The sequence below is a fragment of the Ictidomys tridecemlineatus genome, chromosome 5 (assembly GCF_052094955.1).
Source record: "Ictidomys tridecemlineatus isolate mIctTri1 chromosome 5, mIctTri1.hap1, whole genome shotgun sequence".
Lineage (NCBI taxonomy): Eukaryota > Metazoa > Chordata > Mammalia > Rodentia > Sciuridae > Ictidomys > Ictidomys tridecemlineatus.
In genome coordinates, this window is record NC_135481.1 from 40,333,529 (window position 1) to 40,350,034 (window position 16,506).

The 16,506-nt window shown below is 37.6% G+C and overlaps 1 protein-coding gene and 1 long non-coding RNA gene across 4 annotated transcripts in view; one reads left to right on the top strand and one right to left on the bottom strand.

The window, feature by feature from the left end:
- Fsip1 (fibrous sheath interacting protein 1) overlaps positions 1-16,506 on the top strand; it is a 203,102-nt gene that overhangs the window by 168,467 nt on the left and 18,129 nt on the right. The gene's annotated exons all lie outside the window — the stretch shown is intronic.
- Positions 49-15,579, bottom strand: LOC144377768 (uncharacterized). The gene is made up of 3 exons (XR_013438842.1): positions 15,396-15,579; positions 15,082-15,184; positions 49-1,081 (listed from the first exon to the last, which is right to left on the bottom strand). It is a non-coding gene; the product is annotated as an uncharacterized LOC144377768 (long non-coding RNA).

Genomic DNA, 16,506 nt, shown 5'->3' on the forward strand with positions numbered 1-16,506 from the left:
AAAATTCTAGAAGGAGGTGTGTTTGGAGAGGCGGAGTACATAGGGAAATTTCAGAAATTAAGTTTTATTTTTAAAAACTCAATACCGGAGTCTGATGAGAAATCTAAAGGTGTACAAGATGTCCCACAGACCATTTCAGTTGATAGTTTTAGCTAAGGAAAATTACTGTCACCAAGGTTTGTTACTCATAAATCTCATGATATTAGATTCTTTGTAAGCTTATATACCATATAGCTACATTTTGCCTCCTCAGATGTGGTTTTAATTTATGGTTGGCACATTTCCTTAGCTTTGCAGAATTTTCCAGTTTCACTGAAAATAAATAAACAAACAAACAAGCAAAGAAACAAAAATAAACAAACAAAAAATAAAAAGAAAGAAAAGACAACCAAAAAATCCCACAAACAAACAAAGAACAAAAAACAAACCAAAACCAAACAAGCTAATAAACAAAAAACCCCCAAACTAACACAAAAACTGGGAAGTTTTTGAAAAATTTGATACTGAGTTTTGAAACTGAGATCCAATTTAAGTAACTTGGCTTATGAAAGAATATTTATGCTGAAGAGTAAACTGCAAAACATTTTTGTTGACCATGTGGCAAGTTACAGGCAAATACAAACAAACAAGCAAGCAAACAAAAAGCCCCATACAAATAAAAAACCAGACTTGATGTTCCCATATATTTGACTAATGTCTATTGATTCTTATGAAAAAAAACATATCATTTAGATTTTTCTAGATATATTTATATGTTCCAGAATAAATTGAAATAAATTTGATATTGAGAAATGTTATTCAGTCTCTCATGAATAGTTAGCAGGCTTGTTTCTGACTAAAGAAAGGCTATATTATTCATCTGGATTCATCCTTTTTTTTTCCCATGAACTTTTCTCAGTCCACCTTTTTTGGGTGCCTCAGGATTTGATAATTCTCAAATTAACATAATTGGACAGTTCTACATGGGAGCATCATGAGAACTGGGCCCAGTAAAGATTTGTATGCACAAATATTTTTCAGAATTACTCTCAACACATAAAAATTCAGTTTTTATCTTCTTTAACAACTTGAGTTTTGAAACCTGTAAGAAGAAAACAAAATTCTTGTGTTATATCATTTCATGGTTGTTTACTCACCTTTTAAATATTTTCATATTATATGTGTGTATATATACATATATATTATATACATGTATATAATCACTGTTGAAATAAAATAGCAGTTACTTTGTATCTTCCTCCTTATTTTCCTTCTCTCTTTCTAACTTTATAAGAATGTAGATCTGTTCTAACACTACCTAAAATGGTGCTTTTGTGCCAGAATTTCATCTCAGGTGCAAAGAATTATACTGCCACAGAATTTTTCTCTGAAGACAGTATCTAAATATGAATTTATTGATTCAAATTTATGGCTACCACCTAAAAACGAATTGCTTTGAAGATGAAATCAATTGTGTAAAGAAACTGTGTCTGTTAGAGAACTTTTATTTTTTCTCTAAAATTCCTGGGGAAAAATTATAGCAGAAAATTATGAGATATGCTCAATGAAGGATGATAAATACAACGACAATAAACAGCCAATTTATATACTTCACCAAAGGAATCAATTTATATGTAATTTTTAACTTTAGATTCAATTACTGCATCTTGAAATTTTGTTAGAATCCTTATATCTACTCAGCAAAATTGAAATCATTTTGAAAAACTTACTCCATATTTCCCTTAAAATATGAGTTTTGGATTTTCTTAGGTTTTCTTACTTTTACTGAGATGTTTTCCCTTAAGACATGAAAAATGACTTTCTAACTTTGAACTTGCAAGCTGAGTCACAGCAGGGCAGAATATAAAGCAGCTGAAAACACGTGTGTGCATTCCTTTCCCATGCAGAATTCTTTATTCTGCAGATTCCTGTCACTAAAGAATTTGGCTAAATACAAAGACCCTCAGGTAGAAACAGGCTGTAAAGAGCCACCCAGTCGGTGAGTGAGCTGGAGCCAGCCAAGCACTTGTACCTTGTAATCTTGGAAAGGCCAGTAGTAAACGCCTCCAGCTCAGGCTAGGAAATTGTTTCTTGGACTACGAGCCGGTTGAAAATAATAAAATAAATAGAGGAGTGGGGACATGTGTTAAGATCTTCTGTCCTGTTAAAATTAGCAAGGATGCTTAGTGTTTTATTCATTATAATGAAGAGATCAGCAGCTGAGGCATTCGTCTTTGCAACATGAGTCATCGATAGTATCTAACTCAGTTCAATTTCATTAACTTGACAAGTATAACATTAAAATTGGAGACTTTATAGCAAAATATCAAATGTGAGGTCAAAAAATGAAGGTGAATTTCAAGGTCTCAGCCCACATCCTATTCCTATGACTGTAATTTGCACTTTTATAGTACCTTTGAATCAAGGACTGCTCAATAATTTTATGAATATATCTAATATTGTGAAGCTTATAGGCTGTAGAAAATTTATACTAGCACTTGGGCCATCTGTTCAGAGTTCTGGAGTTTTTCTATTTTATGTTTGTTGATTGCTACTAAGACCCCCATACATGAGTGGTGAGGCTTGCATTTTAATCCTATATATTTTTGCTATAACATAGGAAGGAAAATTGGCCCTAAATCATGGTAATGGTAAAGTAGCAGAGAGTAGAAGCTGTGACTCATAGTTCATTTGCTGAACCTCTGAAACAACATTTCATCAGGTAAACCAGGAAAACGACTTTTATTGGAAAGTCAAATAGAACACCAAGTTGGTTTTATATCATTTTTATACATCATATTTTATGGTATTAAGTCACAGTGCTTATTTGCTTTCAAATACCATAAACCATGTTAATTATAGTCAGTTTTGAGGTTTTTGTGTTTTTTTTTTTTTTGCCTATGTATACATAATTACTATGTATGATGTGTTGAGAGGCAGATGACAGACATCCCAGGGCAGCTGTGTGAGCTAATGCATTGGCAAAGCTGATGGTCGCCAGTCACCTTTTTTGACTTTGAATAAAGGCCTATGATGGCTCCTAAGTGGCTTGAACTTTACTTTTGTGTTCTGGTGGTATGTGATGTGCGGACAACTCAACCTGTTTTACGGTGGAAAGCCATTCTTGCTTTTCACTCTCTGCAGAATGATGGGAATTGTGTTTTTTTTTTTCAGTTTGAATTTGGAACAGATAATTTTGTATATCTGATGTTATCTTCCTTCCATATTACATTCTATGGCTAAGAAAGCATGTTTGTATTCAAAGATTATTAATTCATAGATCTTTGTATTGACTAATCATTTCTGTTCATGAGCCGTTTGGGGTTAAGAAACTTCAGTAAAATTATATATAATTTAGTGTTCTTTGCAGTGCACCAATGGATAACATCCAAATTGTTATGGTTCCATGTATCCTTCATTAATACTTTATAAATTCTTTGAGTATTCCTTGTCATGGGGATTGAGTGGCTGTGGAGACCTATTCTTCTTCTTCTAAGCATTTAGTTCCTGTCATTACCAGCTGAATTTATAGAAGCCTGCCATCATTTAGTATCTCAGTTTAGAAAGTTTACCTGTTAAATTTGACCTGAGATAAAAATGAATTCCATATGGGGAAAGGTAGGCCCAACACATGAGTAGGAAATGGAGAAAGTAGGAATCTAAATATATGCTAAGATCTAGTTCCACCCATCCTACATGTTCTAACCTCACAGTGGAACTTAATACACAAATTTTGTGGAGAATGACTATATAACATTGCTCTAAGAACAGAAGTAAAGGGGATCCAAACCAAGAAGTGCTTTGAGAAACTTCAGATTCCCAATGAATGGTTAAAACTGTGATCAAGGCTTTAGAACTCTATAGAACGCAAATTTCATGTTTTTTATCTGCTTCCATGGGCACTGGGGCAAGGCACTTAAACTTACTGAGAAAATTTCTCCTCTGTTTACTGTTCCTTGGATCATCCATATGTTTCCTTCCAACTCTAAGGATTCTCTGGTTCTATTATATTACTACAGGTCCTGAAAATGACACAGCCAGATGAGACCTCATTTAATGTTATTAGGCCTCATGGGAGCAGAGGAGAAAACCCTTAATTATTCCCAGAACAAATTATGTCCTTGGAGGCTCCTGTGGCTATTATATTCCAACAATAACAACACCAACAGCAATAACAACCACCACCACTACCCTCCAATAGTTCAAGGATGAGTCTTCAAGTTGCCATTAACAATATTGGTATTTCTCAAGTGATAGTTCTCTCCCCATTTTAATGTTTTTGTCTTTCATTCTTATATTTCTAACATCTATTAATTTCTTAATTATTTTTCAAATATTTCTTACTTGGGGCCTAAGTATATTTTAGTATATAACATGTATATATGTGAAGTTAACACTTAAGTATTCACTAACTTATTCTTTTACATGACAAATATTTATTTATTCAATCAACAGATATTTACTGGGCATCTCATCTTTGTTGGGTAACCTACCAAATTCAAATTCCAGGATTACAATCATGAAACATAAGCTTGGCTGTTGCCCAAATGACACTTATAGTTAATAGGAATATAGTACTTCATGTGTTGTTTTAATTTTGAGATGAATTTGAAAAGACTGTAAAATAATTAAGTTGCTTTTTATGTATTTGTAATTTTTTCATTTTTTTTCAATGGTGAATAAGTAAGAATTGATGTGAAAAACGGTCCCTATACTTCCCTGGGTATCTAGAGTATGCCATTGAATATTGAGTCCTTTACAGTGTGTTTTTGTTGGGAAGGTTACTTTCCACATATCACTATATACTTTTCCTTTGGAGGAAAAAACCTGAAAATTATAGGACTCATCAGAAACCCTAGCATGTTCACTTGTGTTGCAAAATCTCAATACAAAATACAGTATACCCAGCTCCTGACTACAACCTTTTAAAAGATATAATTACAGAGTTTTTTGTTTTGTTTTGTTTAATTGTAGAGTTTTGTATTCCAGCTTCTAATTCATTTTTGTTTTTACTGCTTTAATTACATTTAACTGAAATTGTTTGTTGGATTACAGACCAAGCTTGTGGTCTCTTAGTTTTCTTTTCACTTTCTGGCAGTGGCTTGCAAGGAAGACTTAAGACAACCATGTAAAAAACATTTTAAAAAATGGTGTCAGAGGAATAAGAAAAATGCCTTTTTTCTGGTTCATCACTTCTAGTGCTCAGTCATTCCTCTTACATTCCTCTGGACCCCCCACAGGCAGATTTGGCAATGACCTCTGTGGCTGCAGCTTCAGAAGAAAGCAAAATGATGTACTTTGGTCTTGGTGTCAGTTGGGAACCAAAAGAATTTGGTGAATTTTTAAGCCTATTTTTAAGCCATTTGCCCTTCCTTGGTTTTCTTTTTTTCTTTCCAGTATGTCTTTTTATTTCACAATATTCCAAACTTCATATAGTACGTTTAAAATCTATTTTGAACAACCAACAATAAAAAAAAAAGAAAAAAGAAAAAAAAAGAAAAGAAAATCTAAAAGTATATTCTGTGTTTTTCTCAGCATGTAACAATGAACTTTAATTAACCTGCCACTAGCTTATGTAATTTTTTTAAATAAGGATAAAAAAAAAGAATTGAGAAGATTAAGGTTTCTGTTGAAATGGTGCAAATTTGCTAGTCAAAAATCACATACATACATATACACACAATTAGTTAACTAGTATAATATCTTAATTTCTCTTTCTTTTTTCTTGTCCTCTCTTTCAGTCCTCCTTATGGCCTACTTAGCCATATTTTTATTTTAAGTTTTTTTCACCTGTTATTGTAAGGTCTGTATGGCAACAAACTAAGAAGTTACTTTGTCTTTTACATGTGTATTATCAAAATACAAGTGAAATGGTTGTAACTATCCAGATGTTTTTATGCATTTTAAAATTCTTTTTTCATTTTGAATATGTGGAAACATTAAAATACTTACAATAGTGTTCAGGTAATTTATAGCAAGAGAGAGGAATATATTCCTGACCAAGATGGGAAATTGCTATGTATTTCTGTAGGCTCTTTATTCTTTATTTTCTTAATTTAGAAAAAAAAATGCTCTGTTCCTCACCAATGGCAAAAACATCTAAAATCACCAAGTACTCACTAATCCCCCTGCCTAGCCACATATTTCCTTTTATGCTCTTCCAATTGTATTTGTAATTTTCCATTGTTCCTCCACTATTTCTCTTCAGAGTTGCACTCTTGCCGCAGTCTGTCTGGGCACAATTCAGGAGCCACTTGTCAAAAGAAACTAACTTTATTTTTAGAACTACAAACGCCAAACAAAACAGCTCCTCAGGGAAAAAACCCTCAGAGCCCAACTGCCACCACCGGCTTCCACAAGCCTCTCACCCCCACACCAGCCTCTCAACCTCCCACAATCCTCCTGCTCTTGAGGCCGATTGGCTGGATCACGTGGATGGAGCCAAAGAAGTCCCCCAATGAGCAGCTCCGTGGTCTGAAAGGGCAGGGAAATAGCCCAATGAGCAGCTCCGTGGAGGAGCCAATCAGCTAGATGTTGCTGGGGCCGCTGTGAGCCAATCATCAGCTGGCAGTCTGAAGGGCAGGGAAACAGCCCAATGAACATCACCGCAGAGGAGCCAATCAGCTAGATGTTGCTGGGGCCGCTGTGAGCCAATCATCAGCCGGCAGCTGAAAGTTTGCTGGCAGCTGGAAGTTTGCTGGGGCCCCTTTGGCTGTGGCTCTCAACACACTCTTGGAAGGCAGATTTGTTTAACATGCTCTGCTGTGATGGGATTTAAACATGCTTAAAGGGAAATATGGAATTCAGTTATTAAGAATTTTTCTCTCCTTTGATGCTCATCTCTGGTCAAATTGGTAACAAATGTTCTCCTTTAGGTCTTTGTAGAATTTTAAAACATTTTTTTTGGAAAATATTAGCATATATTTTAAATACTTCTTATGAATCAATCTTATTGAGGACTGAAAAAAGGATGAAGGATCAAGAGTATGATTTCCAGATTCTGTGATTTGCATGTTTAAGCTCAAGGGAACTTTTTCTTTTTAGTAAAAAGCTAGTAACTTTTTTTTTTTTTTATTCACTATAGAACATTTTCCCTACCATAGATGCAAAACACCTACAAATAAATGAAATTTTTGCAACTCTCTGTTATTCCCCTTAGGGTGGAAATTTTCCAGTTTTGGCTTCAATAAAACCATATCTTCTTTTGCTCTAACAGTGTTTCCTAATAATATAAAGACAAAACCAATAGTGGATATTTATCTTTTCCCTCTTCCTTGTTTGAAAAATTTCTAACTTAGTTACTTTTAGCAGGATTCAGAACTTGCCTCTCATCATAGAGTCTGGGATGCTCCATTATTCAGGGCATGTGCTGAACCCAGCCGATCAGGTATGCCCACTCTAAACTCAAGGAGAAGCAGGTAGAATGGAGAACCCACTCAGTGTCCCAGTGATGACAAGAACATTTCTTTACATCACAGCAGTGATGACAGTTTCAGCAGTAACCCTGTCTTATTGACATAGTGTTGGTGCAGTTAACTCTGCCAGCTAGCTGAGTGGTCCAGCAGAAGCAACAGACTTGAATTTTTGGCATAGTTTTTGTTATGATTAGGTAGACTCCTGTTTGCTCCTGGTTGTTTTCAAATACCTTTTTCTAGCCTTCTTAAAGATTGTGGGATTATCCAACATTGTTTCAATTCCATTTCTGCTTAAAGTGGCCAGTGTCAATTTTGTTGTTTATTCTTTGCACCTTAGAATTCTGATTGATATGGAATTTGACACCAGGAAATAGAATTGCAGAGAAATGGAACCAGAAAAATGGGATTGGTTGTCTAGCTTAGTTGGAGCTGAAAGTAGTGAAAAATCCAGCTGTGCAAGGGATGAGTTTCTGGCATACCATGACATTAGGTGGCAAATCAGCAAATAATCATCTGTGAACTTCTCTAGAATGAAGTGCTCATTGAAGGGAAGGTTTTTAAGAATCATTCAGGGCTTCCATAAAACAATCATGAAGGGGTGAGGATGTGAAGCACAGGATTGACATGGTGGCTGCTTCTCACAGTACCAGATGGCTTTTAAAAAGGAAATATGAACTCAGATAACTAAAATTTTCTATCTAAGCATGAATTGAAAAATAGAGACTTTCTATGACTGATGTAAGATGCTACAGTTGAAATTAAGCTCCTTGATGTTATTAGGCATTTTAGGAGGATGGGATAATGAAATTTAAGTAACAGCACCTTTCTCTCAGAAGACTGGGTGGCATAGCTGCCATAATAGGCAGAAGGATGGATGTTTTAGTGGGAATAATCAGCAGGGATCCTTGGAAATTCCTCCCAGTAAAGTAATCTCTGTGACTGAAACAGATAAGCACTATTTCATTTTTACAAAAACAAACAAACAAAAAAAAACAATCCAAATAAAACAAAACAAAACTCAAAAACCAAAAACCCAAACCAACTCTGTCTTGATGGAAACCCATTGCAGTGCCAGTGGGTTACTCTGTTGTTAAGAGTTTAAGAGTAGGGCTGGGGATGTAGCTCAGCTGGTAGAATGCTTGCCTTGCATGCACAGGCCCTGGTTTTAAATCCCCAGGTTTAAAAAAAAAAAAAAAAGTTTAATAAGAGTTTTCATCTCTTGTGTAGTCTATATGACAACAAACTAGTGTTAATTGAAGATGCTGCATCCAGCATCTAACCTTTTGATATCTATAACTTAAATATGAAATGTTGTGTTAAAATAGATTGGAACGACAGTGACAATGGTTTTAGTTTTGAAACAATATTTAAAACCCCAGTGGTTTTTTGAATTCATATATTTGTTAAATTAAGTATATTTAAAGATGTTTCCACTTTACTGGTTTCACAGTTATATATTCCTCATTTTAATATACTAAGTTAGTTATACTATAGCAATTACATTATGGATTAATAGACTCATGGTAATCTATAAATGCAAAATTTTCAGGTTAGTCATGAAAAAGTCTCTTGGATTAATTAATTAACTAGAAAATTCAGTTCAAGAATGCATTTTTATAATTTTGAAAACTAGATTAAGTTAATCAATTGTCTTGACATTTTAAAAGAATAGCCTATGTGGGGAAGATTTTGGACATTAAAAATGGCAATTATAGTACAGGAGTTTACATCCAGGAAATGGAAGCATATATCTGAGTCTATTTCAGTTTTCATTTGTTCTTTTGATTTAAGCTGTCACCCTTAAGTTAATTTTTATTACCTGATTTTGGGGAAATTGTGTTTCTACTCCATATACTTGAGGTTAAAACATTAATTTGAAATTTGATTAAAAGTAAAAAAAAACCCTGTTCATTATTTTGTTGGACTTGTAGAGACAGTTGTTTTCTGTATTACCCAGTCAAAAAGTACAAAGATTTGAAGCTCAATCTCCTTTTTTTTTCAGCCAGAATATTTTGGCATATTCAATTAGGTAATGTTTCCAATAACTACTGTATTAAATATCTGTTGCACTTGTCTGTCTTTGTACAATCCCTAAGTGTACAATATACACTTATATTAAATAAGTGACTCAGACCCTGTCTCGTGCACAGGCCTGAGCTTATCCTGGCTCATCATGGAAATCAAAAGAAAAAACATTAACATGACATGATTAAAAAATGTTTATATGAAAGGTACAGCTCCTATTTTTTATTTGAAGTCTTTATTTACTAATAAAGAATGTTTTAAGAAGACCTTTATCCTATAAATTCTTATGAAAAGAAATGGTTTTCTTCAATGTTTGGCTTTCTATATAAATATACAGCAGGTTTCCACAATTAAACCTAACCACAATAAAAAAAACTGAATATTATTCTGTTTTCATAGTAGACCAGATTAAACCTTTGTTCCTGACTTGTAGTGAATATCATAGTGATAGGTCCATAATTCAATTGGCCTTGGGATTTTTGTAAATCTAAAGGAGTTTTTCCTTGGACAGTTGGCATGGAGTTTGCAGAGGTGTCTTTTTAACATTACCTTATCCTGAGGTGGGGTGAGTCATTGCCTGTAGAAAGTGACATGGAGATTACCAGAAATACCTGTCTTTTCAACCAATTTGTTTATCTATTTAGCCTTGCTGTAATCTGAAATTCCCTATGTTGGGGAATTCTTTAGGGGTTAAAGCATTATCTGTTCTGCCTGAATCATAAGCAGAGTTTCATTAATTGATTAAATCATTATGTTTCAAAGCCATGAGGATTCCAAAGCAGGCCTTGGAGGGAACAGGACTCAGGGGAGAGAAAAGAGGTTGGGCCATGTCCTGGGACCACTGGTCAATAAGGGAATTGACTAAGACCACTGAGTTTATAGAGGAATAGTATCACTGAAGAAGGTGGAAGAGCACCCAAAGAAGGCTCTGTGTAGTTGATAAAACTTTGCCATGTGTCCATCTTTTCCAAGACTCTGTGCCATGTACGGGACAGAGAGATCAGGAGGACCTGATGCCATCCTTGAGAAACATAATATCTAAGCAGTGAAGGTAGATGAAGAAGGTGCTGTGATAGTGTAACTTGAGGTTCCAGATTTGAGGGACACAGTGGCTGGTTGTCACCAACTGGAGAGGGCCTCTTGTTCATACATTCACCTCAGGTTTATTAGGTGAAAAGAGGCTTTCAGTATAGACCACTCTTGGGTGTGGAATAAAGTGTATGGTTCTATGCTGCTGTCAGGGTGCTCACCCTGGACAATGGAGCTTCACCTATACTTTCAGCATCTGTGTTAAGACAATTATGAGTATTAAAATGTCCTGGCTTTGTATTTTGGCTTCACCTTTTTAAATTAAGGGCCTTGCACTAGTTTTCTTTTCAGTGTAGGAAGTGATTTTCCAGCCCATCCCCCACCTTGGGTAGGTGGGAGAATTGAAGGGAATAATGTGTGTCGACCTTCTTGATACATGGCAGAATGGACAGCCCTGTCCATTCCAGGACCTAACCCAGTGTGCCTGACTAATGGCATGGGCTTGTTTGGACACTTGTCTAATATAGAACTTGTTGACAAGGAGGGAAGTAGAGGATTTGTCTCTTTTTGTTTTATAGCCTTTTGCAGTGTGTGAAAGGAAAATATTTAAATGTATCATGAGATAATATGTGTTAAGCTATTTAGATACTTCTGAATTTGTTTCTAATTCATGGGTGGCTTTTTTCAGTTTGATACCTAGAGAATTTAACTCCCATAATTTGGATTAAGCATAACTTGAAACTTGTTATTTGAAGTATATTCGTATTCTCAACAGTAGCATGATTTCACTTCGAGATGGGCAAATGGAAAAGGACAGTTCACTGAGCAGCAATATTAATAGGGAGCTTCGTGTTTATGTACTGACGTCAGGCTTTTTGTGCTGTACAGAATGTACAGGGGCAATTAGATGGTTTCAGATACATGTCTAGACAGGGCAAAGCTTCAGGAGCACTTGCTTAGCCCTGGGAAATACTACAGGTCACTAATTTGTGACCAGAAAAAGCTTTCCTTGATTAATGAATTAAATGTGGTAGATTTATGGTGCTAGGTTTACACCAAATAAGAAAGTCAGATCTGATGAAATTTGACAGGACTGACAGTTTGTCGAACTCAAGTAGGACTAACTGCCCAGCATTGCCTGATTTGAAGTACGAAAAGGGATCCAAATGACTTTCTGCCATGCAGTCATGGGGCCTGGATTTCATTCTTAGAATTACCTTTTTGGGCTATACCAATCTGATTCAAAAGGGCTCCTGTAAAAAGTGAGATTTTTCCTTGAAAGAGTTATACATTGACCTGGATTACTTAGTTTTAGGGAGAATAATGAGGAAACATCTTTATAGATAAGTTTTTTTAGAATATATTTTTTAGTTGTAGGTGGACACAATACCCACAATTCCTTTTATTTTATTTTTATGTGGTGCTGAGGATCAAACCCAGTGCATCATGCTTGCTGTATCACTGAGCCACAACCCCAACCAGATAGGTAAATTTTGATGTGAGGGTAATAGAATATTTTTTGGTTTGGAATTGAGTATATTCAACTCAATTCCAAACACAGGAGGGTGTGCTCAGGTGGAGAGGGCTGGGGGGGACAGATGCCTTAGGGAAGGGATCAGAGAAAGGAGGGGAAAAGGGTGGGTAAAAGGGACTTCATATCTGTGTGCATGAAGCACTATGTCCCTGTGCACCATGGTACTCACAAAAACTCTGATATTGATTATTTTGGACAAAGGCAAGAGTTTCTAGAAACCAGCCCCATTCTGGTGAGTTTCCAGTCACTAAAGTACTTTCTGGTACTGAAGACTTAATAGTGTCTGCTTGAAGTGTGGTGATAGAGATTTATATTTCAGCCTTTTCCTTGTGCTTGCTCTCTGTTGGCATCTAATGGCCTCTTTAGCCTCCAGCCCCCTAAATCTTCTAGAGGATAATGGAAATTTACTCATTGCAAATTCTAAGATTATTTGTAAAGCTCCTTTCCTGGTACCCCAGAGAGAATCTCAAAGGGGCCAGTTATACTTGGAAAGTACAGATTTCAATCTGTAACTCCCTGACACCTTGCCTGGTCATTTCTGTTGCTGGCTTCAGGTGAAGCCTTGTGCTTATAGCCTGGTTTTGTGAAAATTCCACTTACTCTGCACTAGGCTCAGTGCTAGCAGCTTTACACATGTATCTCTTGCTCATTGCAAATTGTTACTTGTTAGTGTTTTTACAACTAGTTTTAGGAGTCAGCTAGTTGCTAGTATTTCTATTTTTGCCAATTATAAGTCTGAGGCTTTGTGAGGTCAAGTAATTTGACCAATATCAAGCAGCTGAGGAGTGAGAGGGCTGCCATTCAAACTTAGCAATGTCAACTTCCTTCTGCTACTCTATGTTGATGTTAAGGGTATTCCCTCTGTCTCTGGGACTCACTACTCTTTTCAAAAAGATAGTGTGTAAACCTAAGGACGTGGAGTGCTTTCCCAAAAGGCCACGGGAAAACAATATGGAGAAAGGATGCTGGAGACACATCTAAGAAGTGGAGGAGTGTCACATCTGCATAGCTGGCCTTGCCTCATTCTGATTTCTCAGAAGCACTTAAGGTGTGCTTGGACTCCACTTCCTTCAGACTTAAGGCTTAGCCTTGCATGCTGGCCCCTGCCTCAGAATGAGAGCAGGCCTCCTGTTTTTGCAGTGGACACACCTTAGAGACTGAACAACCTGTGGTGACCTCTTTTACATCTCATTCTAGTCATTCTTTTTCTGTTTATCTTGACACACCAACCTAAGTTATGACCTTGGCTGTCTCCCCTTGGTTCCATTTCATATTCTCATTCCAACTATGCTGCTTCTGGATACCCTGGGAAAATGTCCTTTCAGAGCTCCAAATGATTTTCTTCTTTGATCCTAGCCTATTGCTCTGTTACTGAGGTCCCAACAATGCCAGTAGGAACAAGAAATTAAGCCAAGAGCCCCAAGGATTCTGACACATCCCTCTGCTTCCAACAGCCTTGGAGATGTTAGGCATGACTCCACAGTCCTTGCGTCCAGCTAGTGCCACTATGTGAGCCTTGTTGACCAGTATGGGTGCAGCCATTGGCTCTGTGCTCCCAGACCCACCTTGTACAGCTCAAGCTGCCACCTCAAAGCCCTGCCAGGACTTGGAAACTGTCACTTATTGTGACAGTCTTAGTTTGGAACAGCAGAGCCTGAGTCAAAAAAGTTTACTTGCTACCACTTAAATGGCTAAAGCAACAATTAAGAAAAACAAGTGGGGCAAAGAAAAAGGCAAAACAAATATGAGAGCTGCATTATTGATAGGTGCATTATTGATATTGATATACCTGCTGGCAAGTATAGCTGATTGATTTTGTGAGACATCTTCAGAGAGACACCATAAAAGTAACTGCATTTTTGGGCAGTACTTCCAGGGGGAAGAAGGGAAAGAAATTTATTCACTGGTTCCCTTTTCCTTGACCAAAGTCTTGCCCCATTGATCATTAATTCTTCTGAACTGATTATCACACACTAGTGGCTATCTGACCATATCACACCCACCAATAATGCATACCTTAGCAGAATAGAAAAGTTCTGGGTGGGAGGTAAGAGGGGTGTGCTGTGCCATGGGTGACATAGGGTCTGAGACAGTGGCTTTAGTATACCTGGGTTCACAGCATTGAGAGTAGGACAAGCCATGTTAGATCTGCCCAGCATGGCAGCAAGAAAGTACACAGATCTGGGTGATGGAAAAAGACTGAGTCTGGTCATTATTGGAGCATTTTAATAGCAGTATAGTTTGGCTCCTGGATTTATCCTTGCTGTGAGAAAACTTCTTGGGAATACAAAGAAGAACTCAGTTTTCTCTTCCAGTTTCTAGGGTTGAGCATTCCTCTGAGAGTCTCTTGTGTGGATAGAATACAGCTGAGTTTTTTCTCTGATTGGAGAAGAGGCACCCATATAATGTTATAATAGAGAGATGTGTCATCTCACAACAAGAGGCAGAGGAGCTGTTCTTGGAGCAACTGATGTATGTGGCACTGATCATCTCTTAGGGGCCTTCACCAATGCAAGTGATTTTTATAAATGATACTAGCCAGTACACCAACAATCAAAGTGAGTAGCAGGATTAATTGATATGAAATAACATATTAGATATACTTACATGGGGTGAGGTGTGGTGGGGAGGTCCCTGTGACCATACAAACTGCTCTTGCCTCTTAATGCAAATCGACATACCTTATCTCTTGGCCAAGCTTGCTTTTCTGGGAATATGGGTTAGGGGTGCCAGGCTCCCTCCATTGCTTAGCTAGAGCTTAAGCCTAATTTTACCAAAGGAGGTGATAGATATGTGACAAAAGGCCCATTCCAGTGACTTGCTCAGAACAAAGAGGATCTTGCTGTTTCTACTACTAGAAAACCGCCACTGCTGGCAATCCTCAAATGGTAATTGTTGCACAAAATGGAAAACTTCAAGTTCCTTTTCACAGTACCCTGTTAGAATAAAAGTACTAAAGTTGGTCTAGATCTCCTCTGCACACAGCCACAGCCTCTGAATTGTCATTAACAAAAGGCAAATTCCTGGCCCCTGTTGAAATTGCAGAATTGGGAATCCTACTTCCTGCTTCTCACTCCTCCCATCCATGCCCATCCTTACCTTACATATTGGGGGTCCTGCTGGCTGTCTTTCCCTCTCATCCTTGTAGAAAGAAACAGAAATCATGGATTCCTGAGGCCATGGATCCAGCCTGGCATCTGGGCTGGAGGAAAAGAACCATCACAGAATTCTCAGGGGCACAGTATTCTCCCACCAGGCAAACCTATTAGCCAAATCCCTCCCTCCACCTAGCCCAGGCAAGGGTTGTTTCTGGTTCTACAGAGTCGCTTTGACATGCTAGGTACATAAAAGTGAGCTTTCAATACCATAAAAATATTTATAGCCTCAATTCAAGAGTCCTTGCCTTGACCTACTTTGCACTCAGTGGTATTCTTTCTTCAGATCCTCCCAGCTTCTGACCTGGGGATTGACTCATTTTCCTGTTTACAGTCTTGCCTCAACCCTCACTCCTAATGTTTTGCATAGTTTCTCTGGCAATGACCTTTGGTTTCCTTTTGACTAGAGTTCAGGTTCTCTTCTGGCCAGATAGCCTCTGACTGTTCTGGTTAAAAATATGGCAGAGATCATCCATGTCTCCTGGGATCCTTTGTCCCTGATGTTACCTCCTAAGAGCAGTGCACCTGCCAGACTTGCCTTTATTGATGGGGTGGCCTTAGGATAAGAGAAGAAGGTGGGAGAATAAGTAGGTAGATGAGGCAGAGAGAGAGCTCGAAGTAAAAGAATAAGCCCATTCCTTCTATGAATCCTTAGTGTCTTTGGTGCAGACATTAAAATGAACATTAATTATTTTACCTCCATGGTTTTTAGATTTGTTTAAAAGAGCCTCGAAAGTGACATGAACCTCTTTTGTCTGTATGAGCTTATTGACATTTTGACTGGGCATTGCTGCTCTGTAGTTTAACTGAAATATTTTTATTCTACCCATGAGTGAATATTTTCTGACAAGTAATTCTACTTTTGTATCTCAATTAACAATTCAATGAGGGGACCCATGCTCACAGTAGGCCCTGATCCACTGTTCCACCAATGGGGCAGACACCCACCAGAGCCTAGCCTTTGGCACAGGACTGCCCCTTCCGTCCAGCAGACTACCACGGGAATCAAGCCTAGCCCAGATCTGTCCACACTGACTTGCGCAGGACCCAAGTCCAGGGTAGGTCCGAGTTTGCCAACCCCCTACCTGGGAGCCTAAGCCTAACCCACTTCCATCTTGGGACACTGCAGTCATCACCATAGCCTTCCTCACACAGTAGCCCCTAACTTTTTGACAACAGACAGAGCCTACAAGTAGCTGCATCTCAGAGCAGGCATCCCAAAGGGAATATGAGATCCCCTCTTGCAGCCTCATCTCTGTAAGACATTGTTTCCATCTTGGGCCACCTTAACTATTATCTCAAGTTACCTCGGCTATTGCTGCCACCAACCTTAGATACAGTAGCATACACTTAGGGACACCAGCAAGGT